Source organism: Sapajus apella, unplaced genomic scaffold, assembly GCF_009761245.1.
Source record: "Sapajus apella isolate SASKATOON/1434 unplaced genomic scaffold, GSC_monkey_1.0 scaffold30, whole genome shotgun sequence".
NCBI classification, from domain to species: domain Eukaryota; kingdom Metazoa; phylum Chordata; class Mammalia; order Primates; family Cebidae; genus Sapajus; species Sapajus apella.
In genome coordinates, this window is record NW_022436970.1 from 14,416,393 (window position 1) to 14,436,685 (window position 20,293).

A 20,293-nucleotide genomic window follows, 5' to 3' on the forward strand; every position below is an offset into this window, starting at 1 on the left:
TACTTGATCATGGTGGATAAGCTTTTTGATGTGCTGTTGCAATTGGCTTGTCAGTATTTTATTGAAGATTTTTACATCTATGTTCATCATGGATATTGGCCTGAAGTTTTCTTTTCTTGTTGAGTCTCTGCCAGGTTTTGGAATCAGGATGATGTTGGTCTCATAAAATGATTTGGGAAGAATTCCCTCTTTTTGTATTGTGTGGTATAGTTTCAGAAGGAATGGTACCAGCTCTTCCTTGTATGTCTGATAGAATTTGTCTGTGAACCCATCTGGACCTGGGCTTTTTTTGGGTGGTAAGCTCTTAATTGCTGCCTCAACTTCAGACCTTGTTATGGCTCTGTTCAGGGTTTCGGCTTCTTCCTGGTTTAGGCTTGGCAGGAGGCAAGTGTCCAGGAATTTGTCAATTTCTTCCAGGTTTATTAGTTTATGTGCATAGAGTTGTTTGTAATAATCTCTGATGATGGTTTGAATTTCTGTGGAATCTGTGGTGATATCCCCTTTATCGTTTTTCATTGCATCAATTTGGTTATTCTCTTTTCTTTTTTAGTAATCTGGCTAGTGGTCTGTCTATTTTGTAGATCTTTTCCAAAAACCAGCTCCTGGATTTATTGATTTTTTGAAGGGTTTTTTGTGTCTCTATCTCCTTCAGTTCTGCTCTGATCTTAGCTATTTCTTGTCTTCTGCTAGACTTTGAGGTTTTTTGGTCTTGCTCCTCTAGCTCTATCACTTTTGATGATAGGGCGTCAATTTTTGATCCCTCCTTGCTTCTCATGTGGGCACTTATTCGTATATATTTTCCTCTAGAGACTGCTTTAAATGTGTCCCAGAGATTCCGGTATGTTGTGTCTTCATTCTCATCGGTTTCGAAGAACATATTCATTTCTGTCTTCATTTCATTGTTTATCCAGTCAACATTCAAGAGCAAGTTGTTCAGTTTCCATGAAGCTGTGTGGTTCTGGGTTAGTTTTTGAATTCTGAGTTCTGTCTTGATTGCACTGTGGTCTGAGAGACTGTTTGTTACGATTTCTGTTCTTTTGCATTTGCTGAGGAGTGATTTACTCCCAATTATGTGGTCAATTTTACAGTAGGTGTGATGTGGTGCTGAGAAGAATGTATATTCTGTGGATTTGGGGTGGAGAGTTCTGTAAATGTCTATTAGGTTTGCTTGGTCCAGGTCTGAGTTCAAGTCCTGGATATCCTTGTTAATTTTCTGTCTGGTTGATCTGTCTAATATTGACAATGGGGTGTTAAAGTCTCCCACTATTATTGTGTGGGAGTCTAAGTCTCTTTGTAAGTCATTAAGAACTTGCCTTGTGTATCTGGGTGCTCCTGTATTGGGTGCGTATATATTTAGGATCGTTAGCTCTTCTTGTTGCATTGATCCTTTTACCATTATGTAATGTCCCTCTTTGTCTCTTATGATCTTTGTTGCTTTAAAGTCTAATTTATCAGAGATGAGAATTGCAACTCCTGCTTTTTTTTTGCTCTCCATTTGCTTGGTAAATCTTCCTCCATCCCTTTATTTTGAGCCTTTGTGTATCCTTGCATGTGAGATGGGTTTCCTAGATACAGCACACCGATGGGTTTTGTCTTTTTATCCAATTTGCCAGTCTGTGTCTTTTGATTGGGGCATTTAGTTCATTTACATTTAGGGTTAATATTGTTATGTGCGAATTTGATACTGCCATTTTGGTGCTAGCTGGGTGTTTTGCCCTTTAGTTGAGCTGGTACTTGTTGTTCCTTTATATGTGTAGAGCCTCTTTCAGGAGCTCTTGTAGAGCTGGCCTGGTGGTGACGAAATCTCTGAATACTTGCATGTTCCCAAATGATTTTATTTTTCCTTCACTTATGAAGCTTACTTTGGCTGGACAGGAGATTCTGGGTTGAAAGTTCTTTTCTTTAAGGATGTTGAATATTGGTCCCCACTCTCTTCTGGCTTGTAGGGTTTCTGCTGAGATATCTGCTGTGAGTCTGATGGGCTTCCCTTTGTGGGTAACCCGACCTTTCTCTCTGGCTGCCCTTAGTATTTTCTCCTTCATTTCAACCCTGGTGAATCTGATGATTATGTGCCTTGGGGTTGCTCTTCTTGACGAATATCTTTGTGGTGTTCTCTGTATTTCCTGGACTTGAATGTTTGCTTGCCTTGCTACGTTGGGGAAGTTTTCCTGGATAATATCCTGAAGAGTATTTTCCAGCTTGGATTCATTCTCTTCGTTGCATTCAGGTACGCCTATCAAACGTAGACTAGGTCTTTTCACATAGTCCCACATTTCTTGGAGATTTTGTTCATTCCTTTTCACCCTTTTTTCTCCAGTCTTGCCTTCCCATTTTATTTCATTGAGTTGATCTTCGACCTCTGATATCCTTTCTTCTGCTTGGTCAATTCGGCTGTTGATACTTGTGCATGCTTCGCGAAGTTCTCGTGTTGCGTTTTTCAGCTCCATCAATTCACTTATATTTCTTTCTATTTTGTCCATTCTCGTTAGCAATTCGTCAAATCTTTTTTCAAGGTTCTTAGTTTCTTTGCATTTGGTTAGAACATGTTCTTTAAGTTCACAGAAGTTTCTTACTACCCACCTTCTGAATTCTGATTCTGTCATTTCATCACACTCGTTCTCCCTCCAACCTTGTTCCCTTGCTGGTGAGGAGTTGTGATCCCCTGTAGGAGGAGAGGTGTTCTGGTTTCGGGTGTTTTCATCCTTTTTGCGCTGGTTTCTTCCCATCTTTAAGGATTTATCCACCTGTCGACTTTGTAGTTGCTGGCTTTCAGATTGGGTCTCAAATCTTTCAGATTGACGTTCTGTTTGTTGATGATGAGGTTATTTCTGTTTCTTTGTTTTCCTTCTGACAGTCTGGCCCCTCTGCTGTAGGTCTGCTGAGGTTCACTCCAGGCCCTGCTTGCCTGAGGTTGACCTGCAGCAGCTGCTGAACAGCAAGGGTTATTACCAGTTTTCTTCTTCTGCTATCTTTGTCTCAGACGGATACCCGCCTAGTGTCAATCTGATCTCTCCTTTATGAGGTGTCTCTTTGGATATATAGGGGTCAGGGAGCTGCTTGAGGAGACGGTCTCTTCTTTATAGGAGCTCAAATGGTGAGCTGTGAGCTCTGTTGTTGTTCATTCAGAGCTGCTGGGCAGGTATGTTTAGGTCTGCTGCAGCAGAACTCATAAACTGCTTTTTGTTCCCAGGTGCTCTGTCCCAGGGATTTAGGGCTTTATTTATGAGTTTCCGTTATGCTGCTGCCTTCCTTTTTTTTTCCTTCAGACCTGCCCTGCCCAGCAAGGAGGCAGCCTAGTCACTGTCGGCCTGTAGAGGCTTTGCTGAGCTGCTGTGGGCTCCGCCCAGCTGCCGAGTGAACTTCCTCGCAGTCCTGTTTATATGGGTGTAGTTAGAACTGCTTTGGCGATGGTGGCCCGCCTCTGTTGAGGTGGAGTCTCTCTGCTGTGGCAAGTTGCCTTGACAACGTCGGGCTGCCTCAGCAATGGCGGGTTGCCTTGGCAACGGCGGGCTGCCTCAGCTTTGGCCAGCTACCTCCTTCGTGGCGGGCTGCCTCAGTATTGGCGGACACCCCTCCCCCACAGAGCACATGAACCTGTTGGTCAAGAAGCACCTGTGGCTAAGGTAGTATTTCATTCCAGAATGTGGTCACTGGACTTCAGGGTGTCCAGGAAAGTTGAAACAGTGGCCACTCTTCTCAGGTCCTGGTTCTCTGTATCTAAACTCCTTCATATTTCTGGTTTGATATAGGGAGTAAAATCTTTGTAAGTGGGTTCTGCAGTGGCTGGGACCATTCTTGGTGGTCCAAGATAGAGCCTTCTCCTCCAGAATCATATTAAATCCCTTTTTTTTTCTTAACATATGTAAAGTTCCTTCACTGAGCACGGAATGATACTGTGATTTAAAGAGGTTCATTCATTTATGCAATACGTTATTTACTTAGGGCCTGTTATGTCCCGTCATTATTCTAGGTCTTGGTGAAAATACAGATTCTAATATACAGAGCAAGTTCCTCACTCTGGAACAATTTATATAGGACAGGTAGTCAGTCAAGAAAAAACAAATGAAATCTGACTGTATACTCTCTAAAAAAGATTACTTTTTTGTTTTGTTTTGCAAAAATTAGTAAAACAGAGGCAGCCTTGAGGGTACAGGTAGTATAGGTTGCACTGTAAATAGGATGGTCAGATGAGATCTCATCGAGGAGGTGATACCTAGCAAAGATTGGTAGGAGGTCAAGTTACTTGCCAGGGAGATGTCTGGGGTAGAAGGAAGGGCTAGCCAAGGCCCAAAAGGCAGAACAGTCCCAGAATGTTTGAGAAATGGCATGGCAGGCTTTGCGGTTTAAGTGGGAGTGAGGCAGAGTATGGGGGAGGTCAGAGCTGGCAGGATTCTAGTTATTTGGAAAACCTTGTAAGATATCTAGATTTTACTCTGAGAGAAAGCGGGACTTTGGTGAGTTTTGAGCAGAAGATTGATTTATTAGTAGGAATGAGCTGCTGAGAACAGACTGTAGGTGAGCAATATTGTAAGTCCCAATAAGGAGGCTATTGTACCAATTCAGGAAAGAGTACTGACTTGGAATTCAAGAGGAAATGACAGCTGTGGATGGAGAGTACTTATCATTGGATGACTGAGTTTTATTTTCATGTTTTTACTTTACACTGTTTTTCAGTTTTCTACAATATGCCTGTTTTACTTAATACTAAAAATATTTTGTGAATTAAAATTTACAGATAGCAAAATACAGATATTAAAATGACTAAAGGCGATAAACATATTCAATACCAAATATAAAGCACCTAGAGAGAGGAAAAGGAGAGGAAAGGGAAAAGAAGAGAGAGGAAACAGGAAAAAGGAAACCCAAGCAATGAAGTAAGAGAGTTAGGAATAAATCTTATTTGCGAGGGAAGTTTTATTGGACTAATTTGCCCACATGCTGGTTAAGAAGAGACAGGAGGCATAAGGGACAGAAAGATGGTATAGAGATCTTAATACTGTCAGAGAACTATTGGCTTGGGAATGCTAGAGCAGCTGAACTCAGTCATTAGGACTCACTGAACAGAGATACTTGGAATCAAGATTTATCCTAAGCCATTGACTCCTAAAAAAAAAAAAAAAAAAAAAAAAGCATCCGTTTAGTGCCTACCTATTTCCCTTTTAGGTGCCAGATATAGGGCAGTGAAAAAACACAAAAAGCCCTTGGCCTCATGAAACTTGGTGTTTCATCAGTCTATAAATAATCTAAAACAGAAATTTCTGAAATTATATAATAATTTCTTACTCCTGATAATGAGAGTGAGTTGATCTAGAATTATTTAGAAAGACCATGTAGGGAGATGGGAGAAGAACTTTTCAGACAGAAAGGAGATATTTTTGAAGATGAGAAATGAAGCCAGGGAGCTAGAGATAAAATGGGGTGAGACATCAACCCTGTATGTCAATGATTCAATTATAACTTTGTTCTAGAGAAAAATCCGTGCAGAATTATCTCTGATTGAACCATATGACATTTAACCGTTGTAGTTCAATACATTCGAAAGTTTTATCTTCATTTATTCCTAACATTTAAGAAAACAATGAAGTATAACACATGGATATGTTAATTTATGTTGTACTGGAATTAGCATATGAATATGTATGTGGATATATACTATTTTTATACTATTTTATACTATTGTTTCAAAAGCTGTAACCATCCCCACCCCCCAGCCCCACTCTACCCTTAACTACCCTTCTGCCTTCTGCTCTCTTATGTCCATTAATTCAATTTATTTGATATTTATACTCCACAAATAATATAATAATTTTAAAGATTATATACACATACACATGTACTCACACATTTTAGTTGTGATATTTTCATCCCCAACTTTATAACCGGGCACACTCATTTGGAGTGCATAGCCTTTGTCAAAGACAAAAGATGCTGTCTAATTCTCTTCTCCAGCCATATATCAGTGCCATTTTTAATTTTTACTACATTGTATTTTTTAATAAAACTAGGTGATTATATTTTAATTTTCTAGGGATAACTGGAAAATAATTTTAATTTTTTGTTGTTAAGCCAGTTTGCCTTCCTTGTATTTTATTCATTAGAATGTATATCTTTTCTTCCAAGCTGGAATCTCCTTCTATAAAAATTAGAGTGTCTCATAGTAGCCAATAAAAATATAATTGATAAATGACTAAGAATCTAGTAAAATATTATAGTAACATTTTATAACATGCTTATTAATCATATAGTGTGTCTCACATATATTTTTCTTACAAAATTGTACATCACTATTCTGTGAAAAGAAAATTTTATATGTATTCATATATTTTCAAGTTAGCATCACAAACCACAAGGATTTGTACCATACATTAAAACATAGGTTTTAAAATGAGTGATTTTATCATCTACTTATTTGTGTTCATATTATTCAATTTCCATTTTCAGAAGCATACTTTTCTTTCTATAACTGGAAGTATACATTAATTGGAGAGGAATCCTGAGGAATGATTGAGGGTTTTATTTTTTTAGTATACTTTATGTGATTTGGGCAGGTATAGTAAATTTTAGAAATTTAGTAAATCATTTCTCACTCTCATAATCCTTAGCTACATGCCAAAGTGAAGTGGACATTTGGCAGTTGACCAGTTAATATGATCAATGCAGATGCCAAACAATATTATGCAGGGAAAAATATAACTTGGCAGCTTAAGTGAGGTCTTAATGGACCAAATAGTTTGATGCAACTGCATGGATAGTTTCCGTGTCTTGTATGAGTTGACTCTATACAATTCACAGAACATTTGACTGGTTGAGTATATGAAGTCAAGCAAATGTTTTCAAATTTCATTATTTTACCAGACAGTGATAAAAGATATTGAATTCTGCTTTCCCTCAACTATATATGAAATAATGCAGTAACAATCCCCGATGTTCATTCATGGCCTTTAACGATTTGAACAGAAATTTTGAAAAAAATAATTTATAGAGGTATCAGCTAAAATACTCATTACTATGTGTTTACTAGGAGATTGCATTTAGTATTCATGAACAAACTCACAGGAAACTTTTTCACTGTATTTTTTAGCTTTAAGATTAACTTTATCTCATATTTACAGAATAAAGTTAATTTGATGAAATGTTAGATAATTTGTCTTACTTGATATTTGGATGGTATGAAGCTGCTCTTATGCAGTTATTGTCTAGGGAATAATCGGAGCTGCACATTTTAAAGAGTGAAAAAATGATTCTGGAGAATAACACAAAAATTATCACAATAACAAAAACAATGTAACATTTTATCAAGAAAAAATATCCGAAAGAAATTTAGAAGGAAATTGCCCCCCTGTATGAGAGAAATGCATTAGTTTTGCCTGACTCTTGTGTTTGCAAGTGGATCTATGCCTTTGGTAGAAATATTCTGTTTTCAGCATGGCAGAAACACTTTCCTGCAATTGTATTAGATTGTGCTAGACCACATGTAATGTGGCCTTATCTAGACTGAGAAGCACTAGTATACTTTAATAATTTAAAAATTATTAACAGACTTTCATAAACATGAAGAAAATATGTGTATTCAATCCTTAATACACAAATTATAAATATTGATTTTATTGACAGTACATCTAAATTGATCAAGTATTTTTAAGAGAATATATTTAAGGCATGCTACATAAGTAGAGCAGATAATGCAATATTTAGAGCTCAGAACGTTTCATGTAATAATTAGTTTAAAATTTTAACCCTATTCAATTTTCTATGTATAAGGTTTTACTTAACAGTTTGCTATACATGCTTTGCATGAATGATTTCTATTCAATATTTATAGCATCAAAATATTTAAATATACAGAAAAGTATCTGGGCCTCTGTTTTCAATTATAGACTTGAGAAGATACTCAGATTTGCCAATAAAAATCAGGAATATATTTGTAGATTTATTTTTCCTCCCTGAAGACATTTACAGAGGAGTGATAGAGGACGTTAACATCATTTAAGTGACTATTTTTAGCATTGCAAATGAGAAAATAAGAGATTATAGCCACGACTCTTATAGGTAAAATCATCATGAATAGCAGGGGCTGAGTAGATTCTCTGTGCAGGAAAGTTAAGATTTTCTCTAGTCTGTTTATAGTAACCATTTGAGTTCAAAAGTTAGCACTCAAGGTAAGTACATTTTAATGGACATTATCTCATTTATTTATTCTGGTAGAATATGAACTTCCTAGGTCCAGAACTGTGTTATCTTTGTAACACAGGCAAAAAAAAGTTTAAAATTTGCTCTCTATGAGCTACCACTGGCTGGTTCCAATACACTGTCTCCTCACAGCCCCTTCACTCTCAAAGTTCTGGAAATCAGGCATTGGCAAATTACTTATATAAACAGCTAATACACAAATTCAAAATGCCAGAAATTGCAACATAAATCTATAGAAAGGTGATGTCAATTTGCTGAAAGAAACCATAAAGAGTCTCCTAGTGGAACATGTGGTTCTGGCACTTCTTCCCACGGGGACTTTGAAACATGTGTGAGCTGTGCCTTTTCTTTTGATGACCCAAGCTTTCTAACTATATTCTTCTCTCTAGAAACTGTTTTTCACCTATGCCCTTTCACACACTGAATTCATTACTAGCTCTGGAGCAACACTGGACCCATGTTACATAACAGGCAACCTTTAGAAATTAGGTATAGAGATAAATTTAGTTTTAGATAAACTGTCACTTATTATTCCAGTTTTATTTTAATTATTTACCTAACTTTGGCCTTGAATGCATCTTTTTTAGAAAGACCAAACAGAGTGAGAGATGAAACTCAAATATTCCACGTTGAAGGATTTATGTGTATTACATGTCATCATATTAAACTGTATTACGGTTCCAGACATTGCATGAGTGTACTTTAATGTACTAGTTAATATTGACTTATAGAATAGTTTTGATAATTTAATTATCTAATAGATATTGATTTCTTGATATAAAGACCATCTAGAGAATTACATTTTAATTAGAGCTATAAGTAGGTATGTATGTCCCCTGTTTTGGAGATTTTATGAGTTTGTAAATAATATGTGCTACTTCTCAGATCAGGTTAAATAACTGAGTTAGCTCAATAGCTAAGTTTTATTTTAGTGGAAAAAATATAAGCCCGAGATGTCTACACAATTTGTATATCTGTAATCTCATATCTTGTTTACGAAGCAAATGCTCTGTCGAAAATGGTGGTGAATTTTGTTATTCCATCAAAGAATAAAGTTTCAAAGGATAATATTTAATAACAAATTGTACAATATTCTTGGGAATGTCTGAATTCAGTGTAATAGAAGGAAACCCTTTCAATCTTTTCCATATAAATTTGTATTCTCAGTTTGATATATTTTTGAAGTGCTATCCACAGGCTTAATATACATTGTTGATACTGAGAGATATGAAAATAAGTAAGAGAAAACCACTACTCTCATAAAACATACACTCTATATTAGCCAGTGTCTAGCCAGTAAATAGAAATACTCTATGCCTATGAACAGAGGGGATTTAATAGGTGCAATTGAAGAGCTGAGAAGCTATGTAAACTGCTACTGGGTAACCTATAGATTAGTCATAGTAGGAAGAAGCTGCCAGCGTGGAGAGAGACAACAGTGTGAACCAGGGTTGACAGACCCTGAAGCTGGAGCTATGTGGCAAGAACTGAAACTACTGTTGGTGCTTCTCCACTCAGAGGAAAGAGCTATCAGGACTTTGAGCCACAGTGGACAGGCAACAGTAGCCAGATCTAGACATCAGAAGAGAAATGCTCTTGGGTTTCTCTGATCCTGCCTACCAGTCTTCTGCCAGCATCTTCTATTGGCTGAATCTACCAGGAAGCCACTAGCAAGATGCCCTGGGAAATTGATTTCTCTGCAATAAAACAGAGAGTGGAAAAAAGGAAGGAATAAAAACTATCAACAGAGTAAATTGACCAGCTACACAATGGGAGAAAATATTCACAAACTATGCACCTGACAAAGGTCTAACATCCAAAATCTACAAGAAACTTAAATCATCAAGCAAAAAGCAAAACAAATAATTTCATCAAAAAAGTGGACAAGAGAGATGAACAGATACTTCTCAAAAGAAAACATACAAATGACCAACAAACATATGGGAAAAATGCTCCTCATCACTAATCATCAGAGAAATGCAAATCAAAATCGCTAAGAGTTACCGTCAAATCAGTCAGAATGGCTATCACTAAAAAATCAAAAAATACATGCTGGGGAGGCTATAGAAAAAAAGGGAATGCTTATACAATGTTGGCAGGAATGTAAATTAGTTCAGCCACTGTGGAAAACAGTTTGGGGATTTCTCAAAGAACTTAAAAGCAGAACTACCATTCCACTCAGTAATCCCACTACTGGATATATAGCTGAAAGAATATGAATGATTTTATTGTGAATACAGGCACTCATATGTTCACCACAGCAGTATTCACAAGAGCAAAGACATGGAATCAACCTAGGTGACCATCAACAGTGAATTAGAAAAAGAAAATGTGATACATATACATCATGGAATATTATGCAGCCATAAAAAGTATAACCATGTCCTTTGCAGCAACATGGATGTAGCTGAAGACAATCACCCTAAGCAAATTTACACAGGAATGGACAGCCAAATATTGCATGGTCTCACTTATAAGAGGAAGATAAACATTGAGCACACCTGGCCACAAAGATTGGAACAATAGACACTGTAGATTACTAAAGTGCAGAGGGTGGGAGGCATGGGTTGAACAAGGACCTATTGAATACTATGTTCACTAGCTCGGTGATGATTTCTGGACCCCAAACCTCAGCATCATGCTATATATCCATGCAACAAACCCACACATGTACCCAATGAATCTAAAATAAAAGTTGAAATTATAAAAAAAAGAAAAAGAATTAACTCTGGGTCAACAGGAATAAACTTGGAAATATAATACCTGAAAAAAAATAATAATAATATAATACTCCAAAAAGACAGTACTGGAATCAACAATATAGTTGAAAGTAAAATCTTCATGATTATGTCATTTAAGCACATTTTGGGGTTAAGTGCCACCACCCGCTAAAATGTTTCAGCATTATTGATGTGATACAGTTTTGTGCCATCCTATTGTGTGGACGATGGAGATAGTTTGGGAAAGATTGAAATCAGGTTGGTTTGGACTTGAGTGGCAAGTGTTGAGATTTCTTTTGTGTGAATATTTATCAAAGATAACTAACATCACAATGTAGGTGTGTATTGCATGGACAACTTTTATGCTATGAGGACCTTTGTTAAGTCTTCAAATTATGTCCTCAAACCTTGCAATTACATTCATTTATTTCTCCTTGGTCAGGCTATTTTGCTATTACCTCCACTCATATCTGTGCTTATATACTGTGCTTCCTAGTTATTCTATTTTATTGTTTGTTCTTGGAAATCCATATTACATCTTATTTTGTTCCTCTGCAAGTATTCTCTCACAGTTCACTAATGAATGTCAATGTGTCAAACACAACCTATATATTTCAGTTTTTATTCTTCTCTACATTTTTTGGGTCATTTAAAATATTGGCTCCCTTTGAAAGACTGGCATATTTGGACAAAAATATCTTGGATTTCTTGTTCTCTTATAATACTATAAAATGAAGATTAACATACCAAGTAAAATAAAAATTACCTTAATTAAAAAACCCATAGAATAAAATTGTCTACATCTTAGAATGTGTGGTTCATTGGACGTGTTGCAAATGGAAAGAGAAGCTGTGATATCTTTTTCATACTGCTGCCTTGAACAAGTTATTTTTCTTTCAGTCCTGATTAAAACATAGGAATAGCATAGAGCTTCTACACTATTTCCGGATGTTAACAATGGTCTGGTATGTCAACGCTTAGGGAATCCCGTCCCATCTATTACCAGTTTCCATACCTCATCAGCCTCAGGCAGAGGGCCTGCAGAGAGGAAGGGCTGTATGCATCTGCACGCACTTGATCCCACACCAGGCTGCCATGTCTTCTGTCTTGCTTATGAGATTGCCACACTCGTAGTTTTTCAGAGTTGGAAGAGAGGAAAGCAGAAGAATGAGTCTTGTGGACTGGTGCTATTGTTTTGGTCACAGGTGCTCTACTGGTCATCAGAGGCGCGGGCACTGTCTCTTTCTCCCATTTGTTTGTCTCTTCAGATTAGCCACTAACCACTCCACCATCAGCTCCAAAGTTCCTCCCACAGTCCCTTCCAAATAAAATTCTTCTGTTGACAGCACCTCACCTATCCAGTTGGTCCTTTCGAGTGGAGTTTGTTGTTTTGTTATTGTGACTTTTAATGATGCAAGTCCAGCTCCTCTCTATAAGGTCCACTCATGGACCATCACAAACATTCATAGATTCGTGTTCCAAAACATTCTGAAATTATAGGCAATCTCCTTGTTCCATAGCAACAGATTACTTTTCCTCTTTCCAATGTGAATGAGGCACTTCTCTGTCCCCTAAACTCCTGGTGGCACATGTTAATACCTCAGGAAGGTCTCTTCAGCCCCCTAGATTTGGCTGCATGTGGGGGCCAGTAACCCTACTCTATTGCCAGGAGAAGCAGGGGAGGACCCGAACAACAGGCTTTTCCAGCTTCTCCTTGTGAACATGTAATCTTCCCATTATTCATCTTGGAGTAGAAAGCACTGAAGACATACAGAATCCACCCTTTTATTTTCCTCTGGTCATCACTTTATCTGCTTATTGTGACTTCTCGTTTAGGGAGGTGGGAAGACCAAGAACCTGTCCTTTTTGGTCTAAGAGCTTAGGTAAAGCTGGATAGAATGGAAAGCCTTATTTTTTATTTATAGTAGGTGTCTTGTATATCATGTTATTTTGTTTGTGTGTGTACAGTTATATGTAAATAATCAGAATCATTGTGAACATAAAATTGTGCATTGTGCCTTTTTATTCTAAATTATATTAGCCTTGTTATTTTTGTATTATCAAAATTATTGCCACAGATGTCAAATCTTTATAAACTTCCACTTTTGGAATTAATTATAGTTTATTCAATTAGGCCCCAATCATATAGATGATTTCCTACATTTGTTATTAGAAGTAATGTTGAGTAATTTTGAGCATAAACCTTTTCTATGTATCTTGGTACTTTCTTAGAACAGTTTTCTAGTTATGAAACGGGAAATTTAAGAGCTGTTGACATACTCTGGTAAATTATCTTCTTTTCCAAAAAGTCATGAAAGTTAACATGAAATGTGTGAGAGTATCTTTCTTGCCATTGCTTTATTAATATTTTTATTTTCAGTTTTGGGGTTACTGTATTTTATCTTCTGTTAATTTTCCTGTGTATTTCTTGATCTTGGAATCTGAGTTACTTCCTATTCATTTTATGAATACTTAATGTGGTTTTACTTCTATTTGTCTTTCTGAGCACTTCTCTGTTGTCACCTATATTGGCCCTTCTGCTTAAAAAAAATAAAGTAGAAATTGTTCGGACATTGGGGCTGCAAACCTCAATATACATGTCCATTTGTTTTCTTTAAATTATTTATTTCTCTAGAATTATGAACAAAAGCAACAGCTTTGTCTATCAGGAGAGTTTGTTCTGTGCAGAACCACTTTCATATCCAAGGGGTTGCCTGGGGAACTTGTAAAAGGCTGATTTATCAAATGAAATTAAGTATTTTCAACAACAACCAAAAGTATTTTCTCTGAACATTTGTAACTTGTGCAATTACAGGGCACTGCGTGTGGGTAGAGAGAATGCTGGAGACTTTTGTTATAAAGGATTATTTGGCTAAGTGTGCATAGTTTTAAGAAAAACTGTGTGGGAGTAATGCATTTCCCACTGAGTATGAGTCACTTATCTCACTTTCTCTACCCCATCAGGGCCTGTAAAGTGGAAAAAGAACTTGTGATTCCATCTAAAATTTTGGTGACTAACCATTAATGTTTTAACTTAATATTTGTATGTTCTCTAGAGATGCAAAATGCTGCATGAATGCTAAATTATATTTGTTACATATAGTTGTGATTTAGCTATAGAATTAATAGCCATCTTTGCAATTCTTTAGAAATTTTAAATATCACACTGAGTAAGGATATATTATGTAGTAGATGAAAATGTATTTCCTACTCTTATAGAACTTTATTCTTAGAGTTAATTGATGATTAATGTATGCTATTATCAGAAAACAAGTCTAAATTCACATTATTTTCATTTAGCCTACATTGTAAGAACTAATTTATATATGCATATGATACATATGAGATACTCTCAGGATAACACACATAGAAAGACATACATAAGATGTAAAAATAAATATCATCTGGCTTATCAGGCTCTATAATTTTTTCCCGCAACGTTTCCAGGTACACTTAAACACTGATCTAGTGGCCTTATTTTTGCCAGTTATTATATTTACTTTTTATCCTTTTTCTTTCCCCTTTCATTTGGTTCTCTGACTCAAAGGAAATAACCAATAATCACTACATAGGGACATTTAAGTGATATAAACAATTGCTTGGGAAAGAAGTTTGGACCTTTCATTTGGACTCCATTACATAGAATAGGGCCCTCAGTACTTTGATTATACTCATTCATTGTTTCATTCATATAGGTGATGAGTGGTTATCAGCCACCATCTTTATGCCAATCTGAATAGGAAATGCACTGACATTGAGCTCAGGGTTGGTAAGGTGAGAGACATCTCTTAGACATGATCTGAGTAGCCTCTGGCTGAACCCCACATGGCCGTTCCTGCCTCCTCCATTTCTGTTCACTTGGGCTTAGTGGTTCTTCACCTTTGCTGCAGTGACAGAATCACCCAACATTTTTAATGAACAATGATCCAAAAGTTACCTTCCACACCAGTAGAGCAGAATATCTGGAGATGGAGCCATTCAATATTTTGAGCCTGGGCTATAACTAGAAGACCAACTTCTTTCCCCCCACACCCCATCCACACACAAACTTTATTATTTGGAAGGGCGAAGAAGAAGTCCTTGGCACTGGTTGGAATGAAAGCTCCAGGGGCAGAGGTTGGGGAGTTCTAGGGCTCAGCTGTTGCCAGGCAGGGTGGGCATGCTGGCCAGGGCAGGCAGCAGGTGTGACTATGTGTCAACCCAGGAGAAACACAGCCTCATGTAGCTACTTGTCATGGTCATGCAGCAGCACAGGTGTGTGGTTCATGGGTGAGAAGCTTAGAGCCAGGACCCCTACCACTCAGAGGAAAGAGCTGTCCATGACAGCCAGAGTGAGGTTCATGTCCTTGGAGACCTGGCTAAAAGCTTCCCACCAGAGGTCTGAGTCATTAGTAGGTATCACTCAGGGCTGTGTCCGCTTCTGAGCAAACTCGATGGTGACCCCATCTCCAGCTGCGTGGCACCAGCCCTGCAGCTGCTGCTCAAAAGCACATTTGGTGCCACAGTGAAGTCTAAGCTGGCACTTATAGTGGCAGGTGCCATGTTATAAACCACACCACCCTCTAGCTTAGTCAGGTTCATGGAGGTCACAGCCCCCTTCTTTAGGTGGGGGTTTGACTGCAGCATCTGCCTTTCCTTCTCCCGAAGATTGTGACTGAGCTTATAGTCTTGTATAGCTTTCCTGCTGCTGTCTCCTCGATGAAGCAGAGCCCTGGCCTGGCCTCCAGGTGCTGACGGCCCGCACCCAAGGGACTCTGCTAACTAACAAACACTATGAAGGCATCAGTTGGCTCATCACAGATTGTCACATATCCTTTAGATGTTTTTAAGAAGGATACATACAGTGATAGCTAAATGCCCACCTTCCATTTCATCCCTCTCTTCTCCTATAAAGAAGAGGCACAGTGGTGAATGTTCTTTCTGTGTATATTTTTGGTCTTTTACTACATATTAGTGTACTCATAACAATATTTCATTACTTTATGTAAATTTTAAATGACTTATTTTGTCCTATATAATTTGCAGCTTGCTTTTGACACTAAAAATATTTTACAGAAGTATGAATATTGATAAATGAAAGTCTAATTCATCTTAAATGTTATAGGAACCACTGTAGGTTTATTTATCACTTCCTCATTGATGGATATACATATATACTCAGTTACAAACTATGCCATATAAAAATTATTGGAAAGAATGTAGTAAATTGCTCCAGGTTCTATTTCAAGTAAATAGAACTGCTGTGTAAGAACCACTTCAGATTTGATGGATATCACTAGATTGTTCTCCGAAGTGTTTGTGCCAACTTAACCTTCCCATAGTGTACACACACCTACGCTGTGCTTTGTCTCTGTTTAAATAAAACTTTATTAATATTTTATAATCTATATAAATATCTAGACCTATTTATGTCTTCTCATTTAACTCATTAATTTTTAATCTATGTTTTACGTAATAAATATATTTAAATCGGCCTCTAGTCACTGATCTTGCTAAATCCTACACAATGTATATGTAGGACATTTATTTGTAATTTTTATTGTTATTTTATTTAACTCATACAAATTTCCAAAGAATCTTTAAACTGATTTTTAAAAATTGAATTCTACTTTAATTGCTTTGGTGACAACAAATGTTATCAATAATTTCTTGGATTTGTTGAAGTGGAAATTTGTTGGAATTTTTTGAGGCTTCCTTGTGAAGTATATAGTCACGTTTGTAAATATTCATTTCATGTTGGTGTTTTCATATGATGGTCTCTTGAAAAGAAAGCATGTCCCCTTTTCACTAGTTTTATGTCATAGTGGGGGGTACAGGGACACACCCGCATACCCACTGAAATTGTTAGGCTTTGGGTCCAAATCTCACCTTGAATTGTAATCCCCATGACCCCTATAATCCTCCCCTCCCCCCACCCTGCCCCCATGTCAGGGGAGAGATCAGGTGAAGGTAATTGAATCATGGGAGTGTTTTTATCCCTGTTGTTCTCATGAGAGTGAGTGAGTTCTCACGAAATCTGATGGTTTTATAAGGGGCTCTTCTCCCTTCTTCCTTCCTGCCACCTTGTGAAGAAAGTGCTTTGCTTCCCCTTCATCTTCCAACATGATTGTAAGTTTCTGGAGGCCTCTCCAGCCATGCTTAACTGTGATTCAACTAAAACTCTTTATAAATTGTTCAGTTTTCAGGCAGTTCTTTATAGCAGTGTGAAAACAGATTAATACAGTAAATTGCTACTGCAGATAGTGGGTTGCTGCTATAACAATAACTTTAAATGTGGAAGCAACATTGGAACTGGGTAACAGGTGGAGGTTGGAATACTTCGGCGGGCTTAGAAGAAGATAGGAAAATGTGGGAAAGTTTGGAACTCCCTAGAGTCTTGTTGAATGGCTTTGACAAAAATGCTGATAGTGACATGAAGTTCAGACTGAGGTAGTCTCATATGGAGAAGAAAAACTTGTTGGAAACTGGAATAAAGATGACTTTGCTATCCTTTAGCAAGGGGACTGGCAGCATTTTGTCCCTGCCCTAAAGATCTTTAGAACTTTGAACTTGAGATTGATGATCTGAAATTGGAACTTAAGTTTCAAAGGGAAGCAGAGTATAAAAGTTTGGAAAATTTGCAGCCTGATAATGCTATAGAATAGAAAACCAATTTTCTCTAGAGAAATTCAAGCCTGCTGCAGAAATTGCATGAGAACAAGGAGCCAAATGTTAATTGCAAAGACAATGAGGAAAATGTCCCCAGGGCAAGTCAGAGACCTTCACAGCAACCCCTCCCATCACAGGTCTAGAGACCTAGGAGGAAAAAATGGTTAACCTGGGCCAAGCCCAGAGGCTTGTTGCTTTGTGCAGTCTTGGGATGTGACACCCAGCATACCAGCTGTGGCTAAAAGGGGCCAGCATATAGCTCAGGCCATTGCTTCAAAGGGTACAAGCCCCAAGGCTTGTCAGTTTCCACGTGGTGTTTGGCTTGTAGGTGCACAAAAGTCAAGATTTGAGGTTTTGGAGCCTCCAACTAGATTTCAGAGGGTGTATGGAAATGCCTGGATTTCCAGGCAGAAGTTTGCTGCAAGGGTGGAGTCCTCATGCAGAACATCTGCCAGGGCAGTGCAGAAGAAAAATGGGGGGTAGGAACCCCAAACAGAGTCCCTACTGGAGCACTCCCTAGTGGATCTGTGAGAAGAGATCCACTGTACTCCACACCCTAGAATGGTAGATCCACAGACAGCTTGAACCATGTGCTTGAAAAAGTTGCAGACATTCAATGCCAGCCCATGAAAGCAGCTGCAATGGGGGCTGCAAAGCCACAGGGGTTGGAGGTGCCCAAGATTGTGGGAGCTCACTCCTTGCATCAGCATGACCTGGATATGAGACATAGAGTCAAAGGTGATTATTTAGGAGCTTTAAGATTTGTGATGTTTAATATTGAGTGTCAACTTGATTAGATTGAAAGATGCAAAGTATTGTTTATGCATGTGTCTGTGAGGGTGTCACCAAAGGAGATTAACATTTCAGTCAGTGGACTGGGAGGGGCAAACCTACCCTCAATCTGGTTGGACACCATCTAATTCTCTAAAAGCAGCTAGGATAAAAGTGGGCAGAGGAACATGGGAGGACTAGACCTGCTGAGTCTTCTGGCCCCCATCTTTCTCCCATGCTGGATGCTTCCTGCTCTCAAAAGCCCTTGGACTTTTGGACCTAAACCAGTGGTTTCCCAGGGGCTATGGGGCCTTTGGCCACAGACTTAAGGCTGCACTATCAGGTGCCCTACTTTTGAGGTTTTAGGACTTGGATTAGCTTCCTGGCTTTTCAGTTGGCCTATCTGGGGACTTCACCATGTAATCATGTGAATCAACACTCCTTATTAAACTCCCTTTCATATTTTCATCTATTCTATTAGTTCTGTCCCTTTATAGACTCCTAATACAAGATTGAATAACTGTGTTACTGGATTTCAACTTGCATTGAGTCCCATCACCCTTTGTATTTGTCCCACTTCTTCCATTTGGAACAGGTGTATTTACCCGATACCTGTACCCCCATTGTATCTAGGAAGTAACTGAATTGCTTTTGATTTTACAGGCTCATAGGCAGAAAGAATTTGCCTTATTTCAGATGAGACTTTGGATTTGAACTTTTGGGTTAATGCTGGAATTACTTAAGACTTTGGGGGAAGGTTGCAAAGGCATGATTGGTTTTGAAATGTCAAAAGAATATGAGATTTGGGAGGGGCCAGGGGGAAGAATGATATGGCTAGGCTTTGTGTCGCCACCCAAATCTCATCTTGATATTGTAATTCCCATGATTTCCTTGTATCAAGGGAGAGACCAGGTAGAGGTAATTGAACTTTGGAGGTGGTTTCCCTCATCCCATTATTGTGATAGTGAGTTACGAGATCTGATGGTTTTATAAGGTGCTGTCCCCCTTTCCTCAGCACTTCTCATTCCTGCTGCCTTGTGAAGAAGGTGCATTGCTTCCCCTTTGCCTTCTGCCATGATTGCAAGTTTCTCGAGGCCTTCTGAGCCATGCTGAATTGTGAGTCAATTAAATCTCTTTTCTTCATAAATTACCCAGTCTCAGGCATTTCTTTATAGGAATGTGAAAATGGACTAATACACAGACACATATATTTTATAGTAGATAAAATTTTTCATTTTTCATTCAAATTTTCCATATACTTATGATTCTAATTTGGTTGTTTGGCAGAGAATTGACAGGTACATATCATATCTATTTCCTCATCTTCCTTGGATGAGTCTACATAGGTAAAATGAATTTCCCAGCCACCCTTTATTTATAGGTAACCATGCGCCTGAGTTGTGACAAAAAGGAGTATCAGTGAAGGTAGTGACTGCTGTTGTGGAGTTAAAAAAAATGTTATTGTAATGTACATGTCAAGTAGACAGCTAGATGTAGAATTCTGGATTTCACTGGATGTCTGTTAGTCCTTTTATCTCATTACAATTTTTTTCAGAACATTTTTCTGCATTCTGTATAATTTAATTTTGATCTTTTATATATTTATTACTTAATAGTATGTATGCTTTTATTTCATTCATCCATTGTCTTTTTAACTTCTAGAACATTTTGTAGCTTTTTAGAAAGTTCTACTTTTTGCATCAAATCTATCATTCATGTTCTCACAGTTTCCTATGAATTAACTTTATTAATTTAACTGCAATTTATTATTTGTTTATCATTTAATCATATTATATTTGTTTTTGGCATTTTTACATTGCTGTAGCTTAAGCTCTTCGGATGTTAATTTTCTGCTGTGTTTGTTTGCTCCTCCTCACATTGAATCCTTACTTCTTAGGATTTGAAACTTTGTTTTTGAGCTAGTTTTTCCGTCAGATTCATTTTTCTGTGGGCCTGTGTATTCC

General features: G+C 37.7%; 1 protein-coding gene and 1 long non-coding RNA gene across 10 annotated transcripts in view; one reads left to right on the forward strand and one right to left on the reverse strand.

The window, feature by feature from the left end:
- The window catches only part of CCDC102B (coiled-coil domain containing 102B), a 391,327-nt gene that overhangs the window by 277,869 nt on the left and 93,165 nt on the right, over positions 1 to 20,293 (forward strand). The gene's annotated exons all lie outside the window — the stretch shown is intronic.
- On the reverse strand, positions 90 to 19,052 carry LOC116561789. Its single transcript, XR_004273606.1, has 3 exons — positions 18,889 to 19,052; positions 5,730 to 5,733; positions 90 to 100 (listed from the first exon to the last, which is right to left on the reverse strand). It is a non-coding gene; the product is annotated as an uncharacterized LOC116561789 (long non-coding RNA).